The sequence below is a fragment of the Mirounga leonina genome, unplaced genomic scaffold (genome assembly GCF_011800145.1).
Source record: "Mirounga leonina isolate KUSES-001 unplaced genomic scaffold, KU_Mleo_1.0 Mir_171, whole genome shotgun sequence".
Classification (NCBI taxonomy): domain Eukaryota; kingdom Metazoa; phylum Chordata; class Mammalia; order Carnivora; family Phocidae; genus Mirounga; species Mirounga leonina.
The window spans coordinates 16,946,375-16,967,371 of NW_023270436.1; the positions used below are offsets into that span (position 1 = coordinate 16,946,375).

General features: G+C 51.3%; 1 protein-coding gene across 1 annotated transcript in view; it reads right to left on the minus strand.

Moving 5' to 3' along the window:
- FAM222A (family with sequence similarity 222 member A) overlaps positions 1-20,997 on the minus strand; it is a 54,180-nt gene that overhangs the window by 3,253 nt on the left and 29,930 nt on the right. The gene's annotated exons all lie outside the window — the stretch shown is intronic.

Sequence of the window (20,997 nt, forward strand, 5' to 3'; positions counted from 1 at the left end):
TGTCTGTACAGGGAGGATGGAATCCTGCCATGCGACCCCGCCGGCATCGGCCTCTGCCACTTAGGGTGGCTTGTGGGATCCCCCCGGGGGCGGGGGGGCGTGGTTCGTGCTTTCTCACTGCTCCGTGGTCCTCGTGTGGGACGCGACATCACAATGTACTCATCCTTGCTACTGCTGATGGCGTTGGGGCTGATACACTTAGCACCACACGTCCTCATGCCCACGTTATCCAGGGACTTCTGTTGGGACTATGCCTAGCAGGGGGATTCGGGGCAGGTGAAGATGCAGCTCTAGGAGAAAATGCCCGCAGTTTGCCAAAGAGAATGTGCCAGGCTCTCCCCCCCACCCCCGCAGAGCACAGGAGTTCTGGGGGCTCCACATGCTCAGTGATGCTTGGTGTCACCTGCCTTAACACCACACCGCTGGGAGGCCATTCCTCCTATTTCTTCATCATCCTCTCTGTGCCTCCCTTTCCTCACCTGTAAAATGGGGCGATGAGGGCCTGCCGAACTCTGCGGGACGGTTAAGCGTGCTGCTCCGTGAATGGAGCCCAAGGCCTGGAGCGGGGGAACGTGGTGCAGGCAGGAGCTGCTCTGTTGGCTTCCACCGGCTGCTCCCACGCCCGTGCTCGGGCCCCGGCTGCCCAGCCCCTCCCCGAGTCTGCCTGTCACCACTGCCTTCTCTGCACGCTGTCAGCATGGCGCTGAACGGTGCACTTTGTGTGACAGGCTGACTGTCCCACTCTTGGTGGCACAACTGGCCCCTTCCATGGGGGAGGCGGGTTGCTGTGGGCGGACCCCCCGTCTCCCATCCCAGGCCCCTCCCTGGGCCTGAGACATTCCTCGGTGCTGCCCAGGACTGTCCCTGGGTGGGGAAAGGAGCAGGGGCCTCCATCAGCTAGCTGGGAAGACCCTGGGCTTTAGAACCAGCTGGCTGGGTAGAATCCTGTCTGCTTGTGGGGCTTTGTGGCTGTGGGCAAATGGCTTGCCTGGCTGAGCCTCAGTTTCCCCACCTGTGGAATGGGGATCATGACTGTACCAGTCCTGCAGGGTGGCTTGGAGGAATGACTGTGCCAAGGGGCTGAGCAGAGGGTGTGAGGCATGCAGTCGGTGCTGGGAGGGGGTGACCTCTCTGGGTCCGGGAGGGGGCAAGGGGACCCCTCAAGGTCTCCATGGCACACTGCCTTCCTCCTGCCCCATGAGCACCCCTGGGGCCCACCAGTGACTCTTGGGGGGTACTTGAGAATGAGGCTTCCTCACTCTGAGCCTCGGTTTCCTCATCGGTAAAATGGGGGTGATGCTGCCAGGGACACTGCCTCCCAGGGTGGCTGTGAGTTGTAATGAGTTGTGTGTGGTGGGGTGGCTTTAGCGGAAGCAGGTGCTCTCTACGCGGGAGTGGTAATACCCTCTGCATCTGCCTGGGATAAGGGCCTTCCTGGGGAGGAAGGGGCAGGGGCTCGGGCTGCCCTTCCTCCTGACCAGCACAGGTGGGCCTGGCATGGTGGCTGGGGTGGAGTGCTGACCCCACCACCTTCCTCAGGCCTCCTCCCCATCCGTTGGAAGGCTTCACCCCACATCCCATCCTTCCCGAGGCTCACCCCCAATCCCCTTGTTGGGCTCACAGCCAATCTGAGCAAGGTATGTGCTGTGATAGGGAGGCAAGGCATTTTGGGATGCAGGGGGGCCTCACTCAGGCAGACTCTGGAAAGCGAGACAGCTTTCTAGAAGAAAGAGCATCCCAGTTAAGGCAATGATCTTGAAAGGGGTGAGGAGGGAGCAGAGAAACAGATTTCAGGCAGAAGAAACAGCACAGGCAAAGGTCCAGAGGTGAGGAAGCCTGTCCCGAGGGGGAAGTGTAAGTAATTCAGAATGAGAGCAGAAGCCCAGGGCAGACAATTGTGCGTGAGAGGCGGCCTGGGAGGGCATCGGGCTGGTGCAGAGGGGCCTCTTCACTGTAGGGCAGTGGTTCTCCGCTCCCCCCAACCCCAGGGCACATTGACCAGTCTGGTGATGCATTTGGCACTCACACTTGGGTTGGGGAAGCCTCCACCCCAGCGACTGGTGTCCAGTGGGTAGTGGCCAGGGATGCCCCGGGACATCCTACAGTGCACAGGACTGCCTCCTCCACAAGAGTGTTGGAGAAGCCCTGTCCCAGGTGTTATGCAGGGGAGGGGTAGGGGCAGGCATGTGTGTTAGAAAGGTCATCTCGCTCTGCCCTGAGGTGCAGGAATGTGGTCTGACCTGGGCAGGGCAGCAGGGAGGGAAGAGGTAGGCAGCCCTCAGCATCCCAAAGAGACTGGGCCAGTGCCCCTCCATCCGGGCTGGGCAGGTGGAGCTGACCCCTGTCACGCCACAGGCCTCCATCCTGACCCTGCCTGGGGCAGCCCCCCCCAAGTGGCCTAAAATAAACTCGGTGTGGAGAATGGAAATGTCACTTTGGCCAACGGGGGAATCTTTCTCCGAGATTGGATTTAAACTACATTATACAAGCAATTTCATGGGCACTTAGCGCCGCTCGGAGAGTCCCGCAAAAAAGGGACCAGCTCTTCATTTACCAGCCATAAATCAGCAGTTGCTATAATGAGCACAAAAATGTCACTTTTATGCAATTTTACAGATGAACAAAACTGGTGAAATTAACTGTGGTAACCTACTATAGTCAGCAAAAGCAGCTGCCGGGGAAAAAAATTACATCTGTGTGTATTTTTGTTCCTCTTAAACCCTCTTCCCAAGCAGGTTTCTGCCATTGTGGTGTGAAAACTCATTTGTCCTCACCATTATACTTTCGTTTGGAGTTTATCTTGAGTATCCAATGAGCCACCAACTGTGAAAATGATTAAATCTACAAAATCTATCTAATGGATGGAATAAATTAGGTGTTTAAAACCTTTAAGAAGAAGGAGGAGGAGGGGGCGGATAAAAAGAGTCCTGCCTGTTACTGGTTCCCATTCACTGAGAGGAGGAGCCCGTCTGGGCCCCGGCCGGTCAGCAGCGCTCCACGAGGCTGGGTTGGGGCCTCCAGCATTTGTGGGAGCAGATGGGGGCCGCCCTTTGGCTGCGCTGAGTACGGGCTAGGCTCTGCGCCCACAGCTTTTCTCGACGTCTCTTGTTTGGAGCACCTGACCCCTCTGAGAGCTGGGAGGGGTCCCCGTTTTACAGAGGAGGAAGGAGACGAGTTGTGGCATTTGGCAGGCAGCCTCCAGGATCTACCATGCTCCTGTGCAATCCTCCTCACCTCACCTGGTACTCACCCCTGGGTACAGTCTCCTCCCAGGCCAGGCGACCCGTGGGACCTCTGAGGTCCCAGGGAGGAGACATAGTGTGACTGTCATGGACGCACTGGGCTTCCTCCTCACCCACTCGAATCACTTGCTCTGGGAGCAGCCCACAGCTACGTGAGGTGGCCTTCTGGAAGCAGGTCCTCCAGCCCCGGTCAGGCCTTTGGATGAGTGCAGCACCAGCCAACACCCTGACTGCAGCCTCAGGGGAGACACAGAGCAGAGCTACCCAGCGAAGAAGCCGCCCCTGAATCCCTGACTCACAGGAACCATGAGAGAGAATACAGGTCTATCGATGTCTTAAGCCACTAAGTTCTGAAGCAACCAGTTAACCCAGCAGTACATAACTAGCACCAGCCCCCGTTGGCAGACGAGGAAGGGAGCTCCCAGCCTCGGAGGCCACACAACTGGGAGAGGCGCAGAGCTGAGCTGCAGACCCAGTCTGCCTTCCTTCCAAGTCCCCTGCACCGCACCTGCATCCCAAGGTGGGGCCTTTAAGTCAGCCTGGGGACCCAGAGAGGCGGGAGGTGAGCCCCCAGAGGCCGCAGGCCGGGCAGCTGTCACCCCTGCCCTCGGCCCGCTCCTGGAGCCTGCCAGCTGGCAGCCCACAACAGACCTCACCTGGGCCTGCGCTGAGGGTTCTTTAGTGTTGTGACTGCGAGTGCGGGGGAGGGGGGGGGGCGTAGACCCGCCCCTGCACGTGACCAGAGTCCCTTGTCTCAAACCTGGCCTGGCTGCAGTGTCTCTGTGGCCCTGAGAGTCTACAGCTCCTACTCTACCCCTTGTTCCTGAGGGGCTTTTTCCTGAGCCACCCTAGGTGCCTCAGACCCAGCCTTTCCTGCCAAGGGATGGCAGCCATGGCTTGGGGGTCTCTGGCCACTTGGGCCAGGCTGGGCCCCCTACCCTGGAGCTTGGTGAGGGCTCTAGACTCTCCCCTGGATGGGGGGGGCAGCCACAAGTTCAGCCCAGCTACACAGCCCCATGTGGTCAGGGTAATGACACAGACAGGGCCTCACAGAAGGAGCCAGCTGAGCCAGCCGTCCCCAGTGGTAAGGATGGGTGGCAGGGCTCACAGGGTTAACGTGTGGCAGGCGAGGGGGGGCAGCCTGCTGGGGGACCCGAGGGCCTCTCTTCGATGCTACTCCCTCCCTGCCTTCCCTGATACCTCCAACTGGACTAGGGGACCCCCCCCCCCCGGAGGTCCCATCAGCACCTGGGCATGGCCACCACGAGCACCACAGCATATCCTGGTGGCCCTGGGCTTGTCCTTCTGCCCCAGCAGACTCGGGCTCCCTGAGCTGGCCTGTTCACTGCCGTGTCCCCAAGTGTCTACAGGACGCAGAGTAGGTCTCCGGGAATGTCTTACTGGATGACGAGGCTGTGTCCGGACGGACCCCTCCGGCCTGGGGGTCCCTGTTCGTGGCCAGTCACGACACGTGGGAGAACGAGTCCCAGGAGGAACTAAGCCAAGGAGACAGCCCTGTGGTGAGCTGCCTCTCCGAAGCCTCCCTCCAGCTTCCAGGCCCTTGCCTATGTGGGCCGTATACAGGGCCGTGTACAGGGCCTCAGAGAAGCAGCGACGGTGAGAGCAGTCTCTGCCCTCACGGAGCTGACGGTCTAGCAGGGCGACAATCCTGTAAACCACGTCAGGCAGCCACAGGCCCCGGCAACAAGGACAAAGCGGGCATGCTAGTTTTAAAACCTGTCCACGAATTCTTGGGCAACTCCTCCCACAAGTAGTGGAGGTCGCTCTTCCTGCGCTCGAACGGGAAGTAACTCAGCTACTCAGTTCTGCCGAGGGGAGCGTGGCAGGCGTGGTGCCGGGTGGCCGTCCTGGCTGGGCGGTTACAGGCAGTGTGGCTTCGCACGGAGACCAAGGTGGCTCTGTGTCGGTCTGTCAGGGTGTCCATCCCTGGCACCCAGCCACTGTGCTCTGGGAAGCCCAGGCCACATGGAGACCACGTGTGGGGGTTTGAGCGGACCGCCGGCATCCACCACCTGATAGGAAGCAAGCCTTCGGAAGAGTCCAGCCCCCAGCTCGGGTCTTCCCAGGCCAGCAGAGGCCTTCCTGACCCTGCTCCCGGCAGCGTCACGGAGCTGACACGCCCTCCCCACTGTGCCCTGTCCGTGCTCCGAGCACACCAGATGGCTGTGGGAGGCCACTGAATCCAGGGTTAGTTTGTTATGCAAGCACAGTAAGCAAAACAGCAGGGCACGGGGGGCAGGGAGAGACCCGGGGAGGGGTGCCTAGTGTGGACTCGGTGATCAGCGAAGGAGGAGTCTCTGATCACGTGGCCTTTGAGGGAAGGCTGCGAAGTGAGGGAGAGAGCCACGTGGCTCTCTAACGGAAGAGCGGTCTCCTCCGGGGGACAGCAAGTGCCAAGGCCAAGGGGACTGGGGAAGCAGAGTCTACAGGAGAGTGTCGTAGAAGGTGGGCGGGGTTGGGCACTGTGAGGACCTGGGCTCTTGCTCCGCATTGGAGGGCGGGGACCAGAGCGGAGACATGACCTTCCTTGAGTTTTGATGGGATCCCTCAGGCTACTGGGTGGAAAATAGGGCAGATAAAGGGGCCTCACGAAGAAGTCCTGGGAGCGTCCTCACTGTCCCCACGAGACAGTACCCAGCAGGTCCTCAGCAGAAGTGTGCTTTGCTGGGCCTTAAAACTCGGGTTCTAGAAGGCTCTGACAAAGTGGGCAAAGGTGTGCAGTACAGGCCTGTGGAAAGGAGGTTACAGAGGGGCTGTAACCATGAGCCCTCGGTCTCTCTCCTTCCCTCTCGAAGGTGGGGTCAAGCCAAGACTTGAAGAGAAAAGTCCCAGATGCCAGCGTGTCCCTGCCTGGTGAGGGGGGTGTTTTATTCTCTGCGCTTTTCTGCAGTCGCCAGGGGCTGGCCAGGACCGTGTGTTGCGTTAGGGTGGGGGACAGGCCCGCAGCTCTCCTTCCTCCCAGGGCCCTGCCCTTGATGCCTGCGTCATGCCGCCTGCTTCAGAGCTGCCGCCTCTTCCCCTGGCCTTGAGCAGCCCAAGGCCCTCCCTGGCTCCCTGCCTGGGCGCCCGCCACTGTCAGGCTGCCTCTACTCCTGAGCGGAGCGCGGAGGGGGGTTGGCAGCCTTGTGAGAAGGCAGCATAGCGCGGGGCGGGGAGGGGGCGTCAAGCGTGGGCTGAGTCACAGACGTCTGGGTTCAAATCCCGGCTCTGCCGCTCACGGTGTGGCTTCAGGCAGGCCACTACCCCTCTCTGGGCCTCAGTTTTCTCTTGGGCAAAATGGGGATGCTGCTGCTGGTCTTGGGAGAGTTTTTATGAGGGCCATCAAGGGGCCTATCCTCGGGGTGCCATGGTGGCTGGTGGTGATGAATTCACTAAAGCCCCCAGGTGCATCTCTGTAACACCCTCCACTGAGCCCGTTTGTGTGAAGCCTGAACCGCTCAGGTTGGCATTCGAGGCCTTGGCCATGTGACCCTGACCTCTCTCTGCAGCCCTCCTTCCCCACAGACCCCCTGGACACACCCACGGTGTCCCTGGGCCCCCTCTCACATTCCGACAGCCACCCTCGGTGGAGCGTTGCCCTGGGCCAGGCATGGTGCCAGATCCTCCCAGCCCTGCCCTCTGACGTCCCCTGGGTTTCAGAAGAGGAGGGGAGACATTCAGGGAACAGGGTGTCAAGTGCGGATTGCAAATGCTACTCCCTGCATGTTGTTGCTGAGTACTGGAGGACAGGGGGACTGGGAACCGGCCTGGCAGGGACTGCGGTGGGTGGGGAGGCTGTGCCCGGCCCAGAGGCGCGCACCCCCAAAGCCGTGCTCCGAACAGCACGCAGGGCAAACCGTACACCTGCCAGGTGGGAGGTGGCCCGAGGAACCACTGGTTCAAGAGCTCTGGTGGCACAGAAAAGATTTGTGAGCCAGATTCTGAGCCCCCATCATCTGTCCCCCGGACCCCCGCTCTCGGTCGCTGCGCACCACGGACGCCCTGGCTCGGGACAGGTCTCTCACCCTGACACGCTTCCCCTTGGTAACCAAATTCCCACTGGTCCTTTAGAGCCCAGCTGGAATGATGCCCCCTTGTGCTCACAACCTGTGGACACCCTCCTCATCTGGTCTGTGTCCATCGGTCCCCCACACCCCGGTGGGAAATCCCCCGTCTCTGCCCACTGCAACCCCCAGCTCCTGGTGGTGACTGGTGAGTCTGGGGTCCGGTGGAACCGTCCATATAGAGCCTGGCGTACAGGAGTTACGCACTGTGAGAATAGAGTAAGAAGCTGCTGCCTCTGATGCTCCGGGTCTCTGCGGGGACGGGCTCTGCACCCCCTCCCCCGTCCTGGGGCCCCCATGCTGTAACTGTCCCTTATCTCCTGGGTGAAATGCTGAGGGCAAGCCCGACTCTTTCTCACCACCTCTGACCCTTGAAAAAAAGTGTGGAACCACAGCAGGTGCTTGCAAGGTGCTGCGGAGTCCAGTGACGCCCCTGTTCCGAGGCCCCCGGGAGGCTGCGGGGTCAGCAGCCAGAGAGAACAGGGGCTCCCGTGCACAGGAACCATGGCACCCACCCTGCGAGCTGGGCCGCCCTGCCCCACGGCCCCCATTAGAGTCCTGTCGGGAGATTTAAAAGGCTGGCTGGAAGTGCGGATGAGCTGTTCCTGCCATTAGTTTAATGTTATGGGCCTTTTACAGGTGCCTTAAAGAGACGTGGTTATTAATAAGTATATTAAGCCAATTAAAAGCAGCCCTTTGAGTGGGGTTTAATATTGCTACAGGGAGACAGGAGAGCGGGACTTGGTGGCCCCTGGCGGCCCCCCGCCAGGAGGGGAGAAGCTCAGGAGGACGGGTGGGGGCTCTGCAGGAGAGCAGATGCAAAGCGAGGACTCCGGCTGGGGTGGGGCCGTGGCAGAGCAACGCGCAGCATTACCGCTTTCGGGGGCTGACCTTGGGCAGGCCTCTTAACGGGACCCTCAGTTTCTCGTCTCTGAGGGGAGAAGGGGTGGACAAATCACAGGTGGCCGAAGTCCGTGCGATACTCTGCCCTGTAAGGCCTGTGGTAGTCGCTCCCCGAGGGGCAGGTAGAGGAGGGCATGGTGGTGGATTCAGGGGTGGGGGTGGCGCGGTGGGCAGACACCAGCCCAGAATTCCTGCTCCAGGCTCCGGGGTTTTCCGTGGGCCCCCAGGCACCTCCCATGGCCACATGCCTGCCCTCCAGGTACTATCCAGCTGATGGCAGGTTCCTGCCGGTCCAGTGGACACACTCTTACAGAAGTTGTTCCCTTGGGGGACCTGGGATTTTTTTTTTTTTTTTTGGACTGTAAGATGGAGCTGACTGGCTTTCCCCTAGGAGGAGTAGGAGGACTAAAGGTGTGCCAGGCACACAGTAGGTGCTCAGCAAATGTCATTTCTTTCTCATGCGGTTGCACATTTTGCTTGTCCTTGCCTTCGGGCTCCGGAAGCCACCAAACTCGTTACCTTGCTGAAATGGGGGAGGGGTGTCCCAGGCAATTGAAGGCACAAGGGGTCCCTGAGCACAGGGCCTGGCCCAAGCCCACAGGGAGGAGCAGTCCGCATCTGAATTCCCCTTTGCTGCTGACACTCTGCCCTTGGAGGTGGCAGCCTCCTGAATGCTCAATTAACGTGACACTAATTAGCTGGTGGCACCAGCAGAATCCCTAATGAGGCCGCCCAGGAAGTGGGGGAGGTGGGGAAGGCGGCTGGGCCAGGGCAGATGCAGCTGTCCTCCGGCCTGCACTGGGAGGACTGGGGGGGAGGGACGAGGGTGGCTGCCAAAAACCCTGACCTGCCCCCAGCCCGCTGAACGGGGTGTGAATCCAGGTGCCCCAGCCACCAGCAGGGTGCCTTCAGGGGGGTGACGCAGCTCCCTGGCCCCCACCTGCCCTAAGAGAACAGACTGGGGGTTCCGTGAGAGAACGCGTGTCAGAAATCTTGGTACCTGGGTGGGTGCTCAGAGAAGGCTGGCTGCCTGCCTTCTAGCTCTTTTTGGACCAGACTAGGCAGTGCAGGGTGGCGGTGATCACTGGGCACTGCAGGAAGGATGCTCTCATTCTCCAGCCACGTGTGTGCACATGCATGCAGGCTCACACGTACACATGCTCAGATGTTTAGGGGCACGCGTGTGGACTCACAGGTGCCCGGATATTGAGGGCTGTCCTGTACGCAGAGACGGGGAGGTGCTCACAGGCTCACACGTGCATCCACACACGCCTTCCACACCCTGGAGTGCCCAAGGGGGCCCTGCGGGCTGGGCTGGGCAGACTTTAATCCCTCACCCAGCCTGACCTTCCTGCCCCTCACGTGTGTCTCAGTTTCTCTTACCTGCTCCCTGCCTGGCCTCTGAGAGCCTACTGCTCACGGTCTCCCTGTGCCCAGCTCGCTGACTGCTGCCTGCCTGGTGCCCCTTGGAACTGCTGCCTCATCTCCCCTCCTTGTGGCCACATACATACCCACTCTGTCTCCATCCACAACCACGTGGGTTTGACTCATCTACCCTTCCCTCCCCATGCACCCGGCCCCCTCCCACCCCCTGCCCCTCCGCATTGCTCTCTCGCTCTCGCTCTCTGCAGTCACATCCCTGGCTGGCTGTTCTGGATACTGGTCCATTATTGGTGCTGCAGACACCCCCTCTCAATCTTTGGCTAGTCTTGACTTTTTTTAATGGTGCATTTTGCTGAGCGGCAGTTTTTAATTTTAATGTGTTCCAACTTGTTTCCTTTATTTGTGCTTTTTCCCCCTCTTTCCATTTGCAAATCCTTCCTGATGGATATTCCCCGTCATTTGCTTCAAAGAATGATATGGTTTTGCATCGCATGGTACCAGATTTTTAGTCTGTCTGAAAGTCCTCATTGTGTGTGGTGTGAGGTAGGGCTCCAATGTCATTCATTCCATGTGGATAACCAGGGTCCTAGCACTGTATGTCCATCTCCAGAGATCTGCAGCTTCTGCTTTGTCCCAAACTGAGCTCACATGCACACTGGTCCGTGTCTAGACGTTCTGCTCCAGGCCCTGGCTCCCTCTGTCCCCGTGCTGATCCCACCACCTCAGCCTTAAGCCAGAGCAGTACTAGTCTGGTCCCCTACACTTACATTCTTTGTCAGAAGCACCTTGCCCATTCTTGGCCTTTTGTTCTTATCAACTTCAAAGTCAGCTTTTCAAGTTACACACACACACACACACACACACAAATGGTCAGGATGTAAGGATTGGATTGATTTTCCCCCTATTGAAATCTCTGTCCATGTGCAGGGCGTATATCTACGTTTATTTAGGTCTTTAAAAAATATCACTGAATACGCTTTTCTCCACAAATGTCATTTACCTCTTTCACCAATTTATTTTAGTTTCTTAACATAATAATACCGTAACGTGGATAAAATGGACAATTCCTAGAAAGACACAAACTACCTGTCTGACTTATGAAGAAACAAAATCCAAACAGACCTATAACCAACAAAGAGCTGGAATTAGTCATCAGAACACTCCCCCACAAGTCAACACCACAGTGAGATCCCACTTCCCAGCCAGGGGGATGGCTGGGATCAGAAAGCTGGGTGGTTAAGTTTCGGTGAAGATGTGGAGGAACTGGTGCCTCACCTGTGGCCGGCGGGCGCACACAACAGCACAGCTGCTCCGGGGACTGTTCTGGGAGCTCCTCAAAGAGTCGGAGAATGGCCACGTGCCCACGCAACGCAACTCTTGGGTTTACCCGCGAGACCAATGAAAACCTATGTCCCCGCAAAGACTTGTACACAAACATTCACAGCAGCATTACTCAGGATCGCTCCCAAAGGTGGAGCAACCCACACCTCCGTCCGTGGGCACATGGTAAAGAAAACATGTAGCCATGCAAGGGAAAATTACTCAGTGATGACGAGGAATGACGTATGGGCACAAGCTACTTGGGGGCTGAACCCCGAAAACATAGGAAATGAAAACAGCCAAACACAAAGGGCCGCACATTGTAGGATTGCATTTATCCTAAATGTCCGAGACAGGCAAATGCAGAGACAGTGGGTGAGCAAGTTGAATATCAGGAGTCCGGAAGAAATGGGGACTGACTGTTCATGGGTGTGGCCTTTCTGTTTTGGCGATGAGACAATGTTCTGAAACTTAATGGTGGTGATCGTGGCACAACCCTGTGAATTCACACTACGAAGTATTCACCAGTACACTCTGGATGGATGGAGTGTGTGGTATGTGTTACCGTACACGGAAAGCTGTTTCCAAAAAAAAAAAAAAAATTGGTAATAGTATCTTTTTTTAAAATGTAATTTCCAGCTCTTTGTAGTTGGTATACAGCAGGAGCCAGCAAACCACCACATCTAGGCCAAGCCTGGCCTGCTGCCTGCTTTTGTAAATAAAGTTTTATTGGAATACAGCCACGCCGATTCATTTCCGCGCTACCACATGGCCGAGCTGAGTACGTTGCCATAGAGACTGTATGGCCTGCAGGGATGAAAATACCCGAAAAGTTACAGGAAATGTTTGCCAACTCCTGGCGCAGGGGAACACGGCAGTGTTTGTATGTCGGCCTTATATCTGCACTCTTGCTGAATTCTTTTGGGGTTTCCATGCAGCTAGTTTCACTTCTTTCTAAGCCTTATAGCTTGTTTATTTTCTCTGTCTCACTGAGCCGGCCACGACCTCTGTGCACGGTGGGAAGGCAGTGATTTGGATCTTTGTCTGGCTCTGATTTTAGCAACCCTCAGGTTGGTTTGTGGTGGGTTACTCGTGGATGCTCTGTCGCAGAGGAAGTTTGCCTTCCTTCCTAGTGTAAGAGCTGATTTTTATTTGTTAAATCATAGGGGACTGACCCCATCTGGCCCTCTCCCAGCCCTTCATCTCTGAGCTTCTGTCCCCTCCTAGGCATGGTTCCTGTGGTGGGGGTGGACTGGACCTTCCTTCTGTCCCCAGGCTGCACTCAGCAACAGCTTCATAATTGAATCTGCTACTAGAGGTTTGTTTTTAATTTTATTGGAATTTTAAATTGCTTTGTTTCTTCCGTATTTTATTAGTGTCAGTGGAAGCAGCTGCACCTGCAGGAATGCTCGTGGGGCTGCCGTTCCAGCCTTTTGGGGTCAAGGTTGGTGGGTGAGGGGTGGGAACGGGGGAGAAGAGCCTCTCCCTGCTCCTCCGGGGTTAGCAAGCCCTTCCTCCCATGAAGATGAGGGAGTGGGCTGGAAACCTTTTGTCCCTTTGTTGAGTGCGGGGCGGGAGGCTCCCACTCTCTGGGGGGAGGTGGGGCAGGTGAAGTGTTTGGGTCTGCAACCAGGCCCTGGGGGTTCTCTCTTGTTCTTACCCTCCCATCACAGTGAACAGGCCCAGAGCCGGCCAGTCACTCCTTGTCCAAGACCACACATATGCCCCATTTGGGGCACAGCCAGGATTTGACCCCCCGGACCATCTCTGTCTCCAAGCCTTTGCCCTGGGGGCTCATGGGAAGGAAGGCAGGGTGGGCCTGCAGAAGGGTAGTCTGAGGCTCAGAGATGCTGTGCCGCTTACCCGAGGCCTGGCAGAGCAAGGGTGGCAGCTCACATCAGTCTCCTGGGGTAGCTGCCTCAGCTCTTCCCTTCCTGGATGGCAGATCCCTGAATGCCACCCCCAAACCCTCACAGTGCCTCTCTGGGGCTCTCTGCACAGCCGTATTATACTTAAAGCAGTGCGGACTCCAAGTTTATGTATCAACACCACGATGAGAAAGTCAAATATTTATTAGCAGGGAAGGTCCTGAGCAGCTGAGAAAAACATGCTTTTGTCCCAGGTATCAGTAGGTCCTGTTTGGGACCCAGGGACTCTGGCCAGCTGGGAGTGGCCCAAGAAGTTAGGCCTGAGGTAGGGGAGGGGAAATGGACCCCACTGCGTGCGTGCGCACGCATACACACATACACACACACACACACATCTTTTTTTCCCTTTTCTCTCCGGGTCACTTTCTCTGGTCACCTATTCCAGCTGCCCAGGCTCCTGGACACAGGGCCACCCCCACTCCTGGCTCCTCCACCTGCCTGACTTCAGGCCCCACAGAGGGACATTGCAGCCATTTCCGGTTTGCTGGCCATGTTCTGGGCCTATGTGGTTGCCATGCCTTGTGTAGCCTTGTGTAGAGGCAGGATGCTCTGATGCCATTTTATAAGGAATGGAGGGAGGGCATCTCAGACTGGGCATCACATCTTCCCTCGACCAGGCTTTTGACATTATTGTCACAGGTGGTCAGAGCTGGATGGCTTCTTAGATCCACCTGACCCGACCCCTTGCTTTACAGAAGTGAGAACACTGGCCCTAAAAAGCTGACCAACTTGTCCAAGGACAGTACACATGGCCCAGTTGAGACCTTTCTCCTGGGGTGAGAAATGCAGCACAGCCGATGGTCTGGTCAGAAAGCTCAGGGAGAGCCCTGTCCGTCTCAGTTCTGCCCAAAGGCCACAGGCACAGGAGGGTCTGCCTAAGGCCTGACTGCCCCAGAGTCATGCCCAGGAGGAAAGGGCAGGAGCCTCCTCTGCCAAGTGTCCAGGCCTTGACTGGCAACCGGGCACCCAATTCAATTTGCTTATCTCCCTTCCTGCCTCCCTCTTTCCTGTGCTCTTCAATTACAGGCAGAGTCACTGTCTTTTCCAATAAGTGCAAAGATGTCAAAGGGCCTGACTGAGCTGGAGAAGCAGGACGTCCTTGGTGGCCCTCCACACTGTCTTGTTCAAGCCTTGGAGCAGGAAGGAAGGACTCGTCCGGGCCATCGTGCCCAGCCCCTGCCTCTAGCCGGCGGCATAAGTTAAAACACACAGATCCTCTGAGCCAGTAAGTCCACCCTGGGAGAATTTTTTTTTTGCACAAATACACATAGATGTACAAAGATTCATTACAGCCCTGTTCCGAATAGCAAGAGACTAGAAACAACCTAAATGTCCAACAGAGGGATGGTTTAAAATGTTATTCTTTATCCATGTAATGGAATACAATGCAGCTGTTAAAAAGAATGAGGGCATTCTTTCTATCAGATGGTGCGTAATTGTTGGGAAATATTGGTAATGAAAAAAGGCAAGGAACGAAGGAGGTGGGGGGGATATGAATGTTTATACAAAAGGTATTTATTGTTCCTCCTACATGTGTATTTTTCAGAAGGGTATTTAACATTGATTTCCTCTGAGAAAGAGTTTTCATTTTAAATTCTCATGCTTTCTGAATTGGGTGCCATGGACAATCTATTCAGTGAAGTACTTAATTTAATACAAGAATATGTTCTCCCTGAAGGTGATATAAAGGAATGAAGGGAACTGTGCATGAAAAACATATTCCTTGAAACCAAAGCCCCCCCCCCACCAAATTATCTGTCATTGTCCTGTTTTTGATGAGGCAGACAAATATTTCTCTATACCCCTATCTCTGAAAGAACACCAGCAGAAGAACCTCAATTTTGATGAATGTTGATATAATACCTTCTCTTTCTGCAAATACCCCAGAAGCAACATGGAACAAAAACACAAGTTCCATTTTTTGGCAAAACTAGGAGACCGCTAAATCCCTAAACAACAGCAGGTAGACAGGCTGCCCAAAGCAACAGAGATCAAGTGGGGCTGAGGGAGGAAACAGAAAGAGTGCCATAGCTGTGCATTTCGGAAAAAACCAGCAGCATACACTTCCAACTGTGATGGATACACCCTGTACCAATCTAAACCCCCTTCTTTGCTTCAGTGAAACCAGGGATGCATCAGCTGGTTATAGACCTTCCCTGGGCCCACTTGGTTCTGAAAATCAAAGAAGGTAGGGCTAAAAAGAAATCCCATGAATAAGCCATACTTGTAGGAACTGGTTTGTCTCTGAGGCAACTGGAGGGAAATAGCTGGGCTGAGAAAAACTCACCTCCTCCAGAGACAAGTAATAAAACTGAACCAGCATGGTATTTAATCGAAAGGAAAATGAGAAAGGCAAAGCCTAAGTAACGGCTGGCAAAAAAAAATTAAGAAACCCCACTTCCCATCAGAAAAATGTAGCCACAGACGAGATGAAGATTATAGCCAAATATTTCATTGTGAGGGGAAAAAACTTTGTAAACAATTGTTTCTATAAAACAAAAACACAAAGCAGATATACAAGAGTAGAAGAAAAAACTTATAAAAGCAAAACGGGAAAATGGAATGTACAAGGAAAACAAAAAGTGCAAAAAAAAAAAAAATGAGCAAAGTGAAAAGGAAGACAGGCAAAAGACAGACAATCTTTGCTTAACTACAGTCTCCAAAGAAGGAAACTGAAATTATACAAGCCTCGGATCTGCCTGTCAAAAGGGCATGGTACTGTGTTCTGGAAAAAAGAGACTCTGAACGGTCAACCCCAAGACACATGCTAGTAAAAGTAGTAACCGGAAAGACATGGAAAGATCAAAGTGAAATCTAAAGACGGAAAAATCAGGCTTCAACTCCATGGCAACATTCAACATTAGAGGAGAACAGAATATGGTCTACAAAGATCCTCAAGGAAACAAAGTGACCCAGGGATAATTTTTCACTCATTCAAGCAGAAAGTCGACAAGATATACCTTTCTGAACTTGGGGGAACTGCTGGAATGCTGGTCACTTGAGGCCTTAAGCCATACACCCATGGACTAACTGGATGATGGGAAACTAAGGTGCAAGGATTGGTGGTGAGCACTGACCCTATTTTCTCTGGGAGACAGACTGAAATAACTGTGGGACTGTGGTGATGTAACCAACATTACAAGTCCTGGGAACAGAGTAATGGTATCACTAATAACAGAAGGTTGGGAAGGGGAAAGAGAGGAATGGAAGTAGAAGTACATAGATATCCTCATATTTAATAGTTGGGATCAAAAGATATATTTTTTTAAGATTATTTTTTTTTAGTAGTCTCTACACCCAACCTGGGGCTCGAACTCACAACCCTGAGATCAAGAGTTGTATGCTCTACCGACTGAGCTAGCCAGATGCTCCAAAAGATATTTAAAACTGATGTCAGGTAGGGACACCTGGGTGGCACAGGCTTTGTTAAGTGTCTGACTCTTGATTTCAGCTCAGGTTGTGATCTTAGGGTCGTGAGACAGAGCTCCGCATCAAGCTCTGTGTTGAGCCCTGCGTTGGGCTCAGTGTGGAGTCTCCTTGAGATTCTTTTTTCCTCTCCCTCTGCCCCTCCTGCTTTGCTCACTCTCTAAAATAAATCAATCTTAAAAAAGAAACCAATGTCAGGTAATGAAGAGGTGAACTCTAAGAAAATGTAGGGAGCAAAAGGAAATACATTGATTTCATCATTTTGTTCATTTTAGGGACAGTAATAGATACTGTTCCAAAGAAATAGAGATCAGGGTATTATTTAAAGTTACAGCACTAGAACAAAAACAACCTTCTTTATGATTAGTGGGTACACAGTGCAGCACAGATCACATAGAGATAGACTTCTTAAGATTTTATTTATTTGAGAGAGTGAGCAAGAGAAGCAGACTCCCCAGTGAGCAGGGAGCCCGACACAGGGCTCAATCTCAGGACCCTGGGATCATGACCTCAGCTGAAGGCAGATGCTTAACCAACTGAGCCACCCAGGTGCCCCGAGAGAGACTTTTCAAAGCAATTAAAATAAAGCACAAAATAGATCAGACACCTGTCATATCAATAAATGTAAATGGGCTAAAACATTCAAAAAATTTTAAAAAGCCATTCAGATTTTCTCACAAAGCTTAATCCAGCTCTATGGTATATGAGTCACATCTAAACCAAGTAATTTAGAAAGGTTGAAATGAAAGGATTGGTAAAGTTTCAAGGAAAATGTGAATCAAAAAAGCAGAGGTTACCATCATATTAAGTATGGCCAAGAAAGACGCAATTCACTATAAAGATTTAAAGTATTACTATCTCCGTGTTAAAAGGCCACAGCTGTAGATGCTGCAAGAAGAGATAGACTGGGAACAGGTGAGTAGTAGGTGTCTAATTCATTTCTCCATCCATGACAGGTAATAAGCAAGGATATGGAAGACATAACTAACATAATTAATGGGGGAGATATAATTTGTATACACCAAACTTTGAATCCCCAAAATAGCCACACTTCTTTCCAAGTGCCATTTGAAAAGTCACAAAACTCACAAAAACTGATTACACCACAAAGAAAAATTTAAGTCCAAAAAAGAAATCATGGACAACATTCTCTGATCATAATGCATTGTAACTAGAGATAATGAATTACAAAAGCACCTACTACCTGAGTGGATAGGTGGAATTCAAATGAGCCGTAGGTCAAAGAAAAAAAATTAAATTATAAGAGATTTTAAAAATAATGATAAAAATACCTTCTATTGGAACCTATAGGACACAACTAAAGCAGTGCTCGGAGAATTCATAGCTTTAATATTTTTTTCTTGTTTATCAGTATAAAGAAGCCACTAAAATTTTTTAAGAAACAAGGAAAGTACAAAGAAGATTTAAATACTAATAAAAGCATGAATTAATAAATTAGAAGGCAGAAAAGGGTAATTACTAATAGATTTCAAAGATGGATCTTTGGGGAGGGGAGGTTGGTAACCTCTTAGCTAACTAACCTAATCAAGAAAAATGGGGAATGGGTTTGGGGAGGGAAGCACAAAATGTACAAGAAATAAGGATGAAATAATCATTTAAAAACGGTAAATTAATTTGTTCAACCTCATGCAAGTAAATTTGACAGCTGGATAAAATGAATACTTTTCTAGACAGACATAATTTACCAAACTCATTCAAGGAGCAGTAGAACAATTATAACGGATCAATTATTATGGAAGAATCAAAGAGCTCCCACCCCAAAGAAAGGCACTGGCCCAGACTGTTTCATGGAGGATCAACTAATCTTTAAAGAACAGATAATCCATTTCTACTTAAACTATCACAAAGCATAGAGAAAGGAGGGAAGCCTCCATTTTCTTTATGAGGCAAGCATAACACTGATCATGAAACCCAACAAAAATTGTTCCAAAAAACTGAAAACTAATCTCACAGATGAAACTGCGGCAAAACCCCTAAGTAGCCAAGCCAATCCAGCACTGTATTGAAATATTCACCATGACCAACTGGGATTCAACCAGGAATGCAAGGATAGTTTGATGTAAAGGGATCTTCTATCATTATTCCTATTACATGATTAAAGGAAAAAAACATTGTCTTCATAGACACTGAAAAGGCTTTTGGTAAGCTTCAACTTCCATTCTTAATTTTTAAAAATTCTTAATAAAACAGGAATACTCAGACACTTATTTAACCTGATAAAACATCTGCCCCTGAAACCAGCATTTTGCATGAATGGGGACATCCTAAAAGCTTCTCATTAAAGTCAGGAATGAAGCAAGAGTGTCCATTATCACCATTATTTTTCATTGTTCCAAGGATCGCAGCCAACACTATTAAGTAAGACAAAGAAATTAAGGTATAAAACTTCCAAAGTAGGAGGTAAGGTTATCATTTGCACATGATAAAATAGAGTAACTGGAAAATCTAAGAAACCAAATGGAAAAACCATTACAAACAATAAAAGAATTCAGTAAGGGGGCAGGAGTTAATAGCCTTTATATAAATAACCTCCATTTCAGGAAGAAAACACTAGCCAAAAAAAGGGGGTAACTACCCAGAATTAAACTTTTAAAATATGCAAGATCTAGATGAAGCAAATATTAAAACATTCCCAGAGACACACAAAAGTCTGAACAAACTGATGGTCCTAGAGGGCATCAACATAAAAAAATTTCTTCCTGAATTATAAATTTCATGCAAGCCCAGAAAAAAACAACAGGATTTTTGTTCTTACCCAGATGAGTTGATTCTATAGTTCAGGCAGAAAAATAGCCAATTTTCACTTCTAGAAATTTAGGGTGGGGGGCCTAACAAGGAACAACAAGCACCACCAAATATTAAAAGGTGTTATGTGCATGATACAATGCAAAGGAACCTTGAAAACATGCTAAGTGAAAGAAGCCAGTTGCAAAAGACCACATGCTACAGGGTTCCCTTCTTAGGAAAGTCCAGAATAGGGTAAGGGATTTCTTCTTGAGGTGATAAGAATGTTCTAAAAATGACTAGGGTGACGGATACAAAATTCTGTAAATATACTAAAAACCCTTAATTGTACACGTCACATGGGTGGGTTTTATGGTATATGAATTCTATTTCAATAAAGTTGTTAAAATTTTGAATGTATTATAACTCTAACAATTAAAACAGCATTGCCCTAATGACTTGCATATGCTTGGATCCATACCTCACACTTTATACCATGTATTTAAAAAATTAAACCATAAAAAAACTAGAAGCAAGCCTGGGGAACTTTAAAAAAAAAAAAAAAAATCTCAGCATGAGGAAGGACATTCTAAGTATGACACAAAATCCAAAGGCCCTAAAAGGAAATACAGATTTCACTTCACAAAGACATGGCAGAATCAAAGACAAATGATAAATTGGGGAAACCATATGCAATTCAGATGACAGAGGTCTAATTCTGCAATATACAAAGAGCTCCTATAATTCAATAAGGACAAAAAACCACCCAATTGAAAAAACGGACCAAGGAGATGAATAAGTTCAAAGATAAAACAAATGGCCCCAACATGAAAAGATAGTCATCCTCATTCATGTTAAACTTAAAACCACACTGTGATCCTACTTTCACTGATGAGGTGACCCAGCCTAGAAGTCTGATACCATGCTGTGAGGGTGAGGGTGTGGGCAAACAGGCTGTCTCACCCAGAGTCATCTCAAGATGTTCCTCAGACTACATCTATCAAAAGTACAAAGGCAGAGAACTTTGACCCAGTATTTCCCTTTCTAGAAGTTTATCTTGTAGATTTATTCACACCTCTCTCTCTCAAAATCTAAAAAAAAAAAAATTATAAACACCTATTAAGAAAGGAGAAAGAGCAACAGTGTAAAAGCACAATGATGAAGGGCAACCAATCTCGTGCTATAGGACAGCACCAACAGGGAGCTAGCTGTCCCCCTACCCTTTTTCTTACAGAGAGAGCAAGCGCACGCACATGAGCCAGGGGGTGAGAGTGGGGGGGATGACTCTTAAGCAGACTCCACCATGCCCAGCGTGGAGCCAACATGGAGCTCGATCTCACAATCCTGAGATCATAACCCGGAGATCATGACCTGAGCTGAAATCAAGAGTCGGACGCTTAACTGGCTGAGCCACCCAGGTGTGCCCCGATAGCTGTCCCCTTTGAAGTTCATTTCTAACTGAGAGCTGCAGTTTAAGAACCCAGGCCTATGTTACCAGATCCTCTGATTTTTTTTTTTCAAGAGACATTATAAATCCAGATTATTATGCAAATCTCCCTGATTTTCAAATGTTTCCAAATACTTCAAATTACAAAAAAGACTCTATTGTGGCCAAAAAAAAATCAGATCAGAGGGTTTGGTATTCCTGTCCTAGATGGTCAAGGAAGACAGACCCCTGGAGATCACCAAGTCCAGCTCCCTAATTTGACACACTGAAAAAGCAAGGCCCAGAGAGGGGAAAGACATGCCCAAGATCACACAGCAAATCAGGCCCCAAGCTGGGATATCACTGAGGACTATGTGCTTCCACATTGTCCTCTTTGCCAACAGTGCCAGAAAATCATGGTAGGTGAGACAGACATGGTGCATCGTGGGGTCCCAGGCAGGGGGCTGGGGTTGGGGTCCGAGGGGACTCCTGGGAAGGAGGTCACACTCCATGGGAATCAGCCAAAGGGGGTGGGTGCCACTGTGGGGGAGGGGGTACAG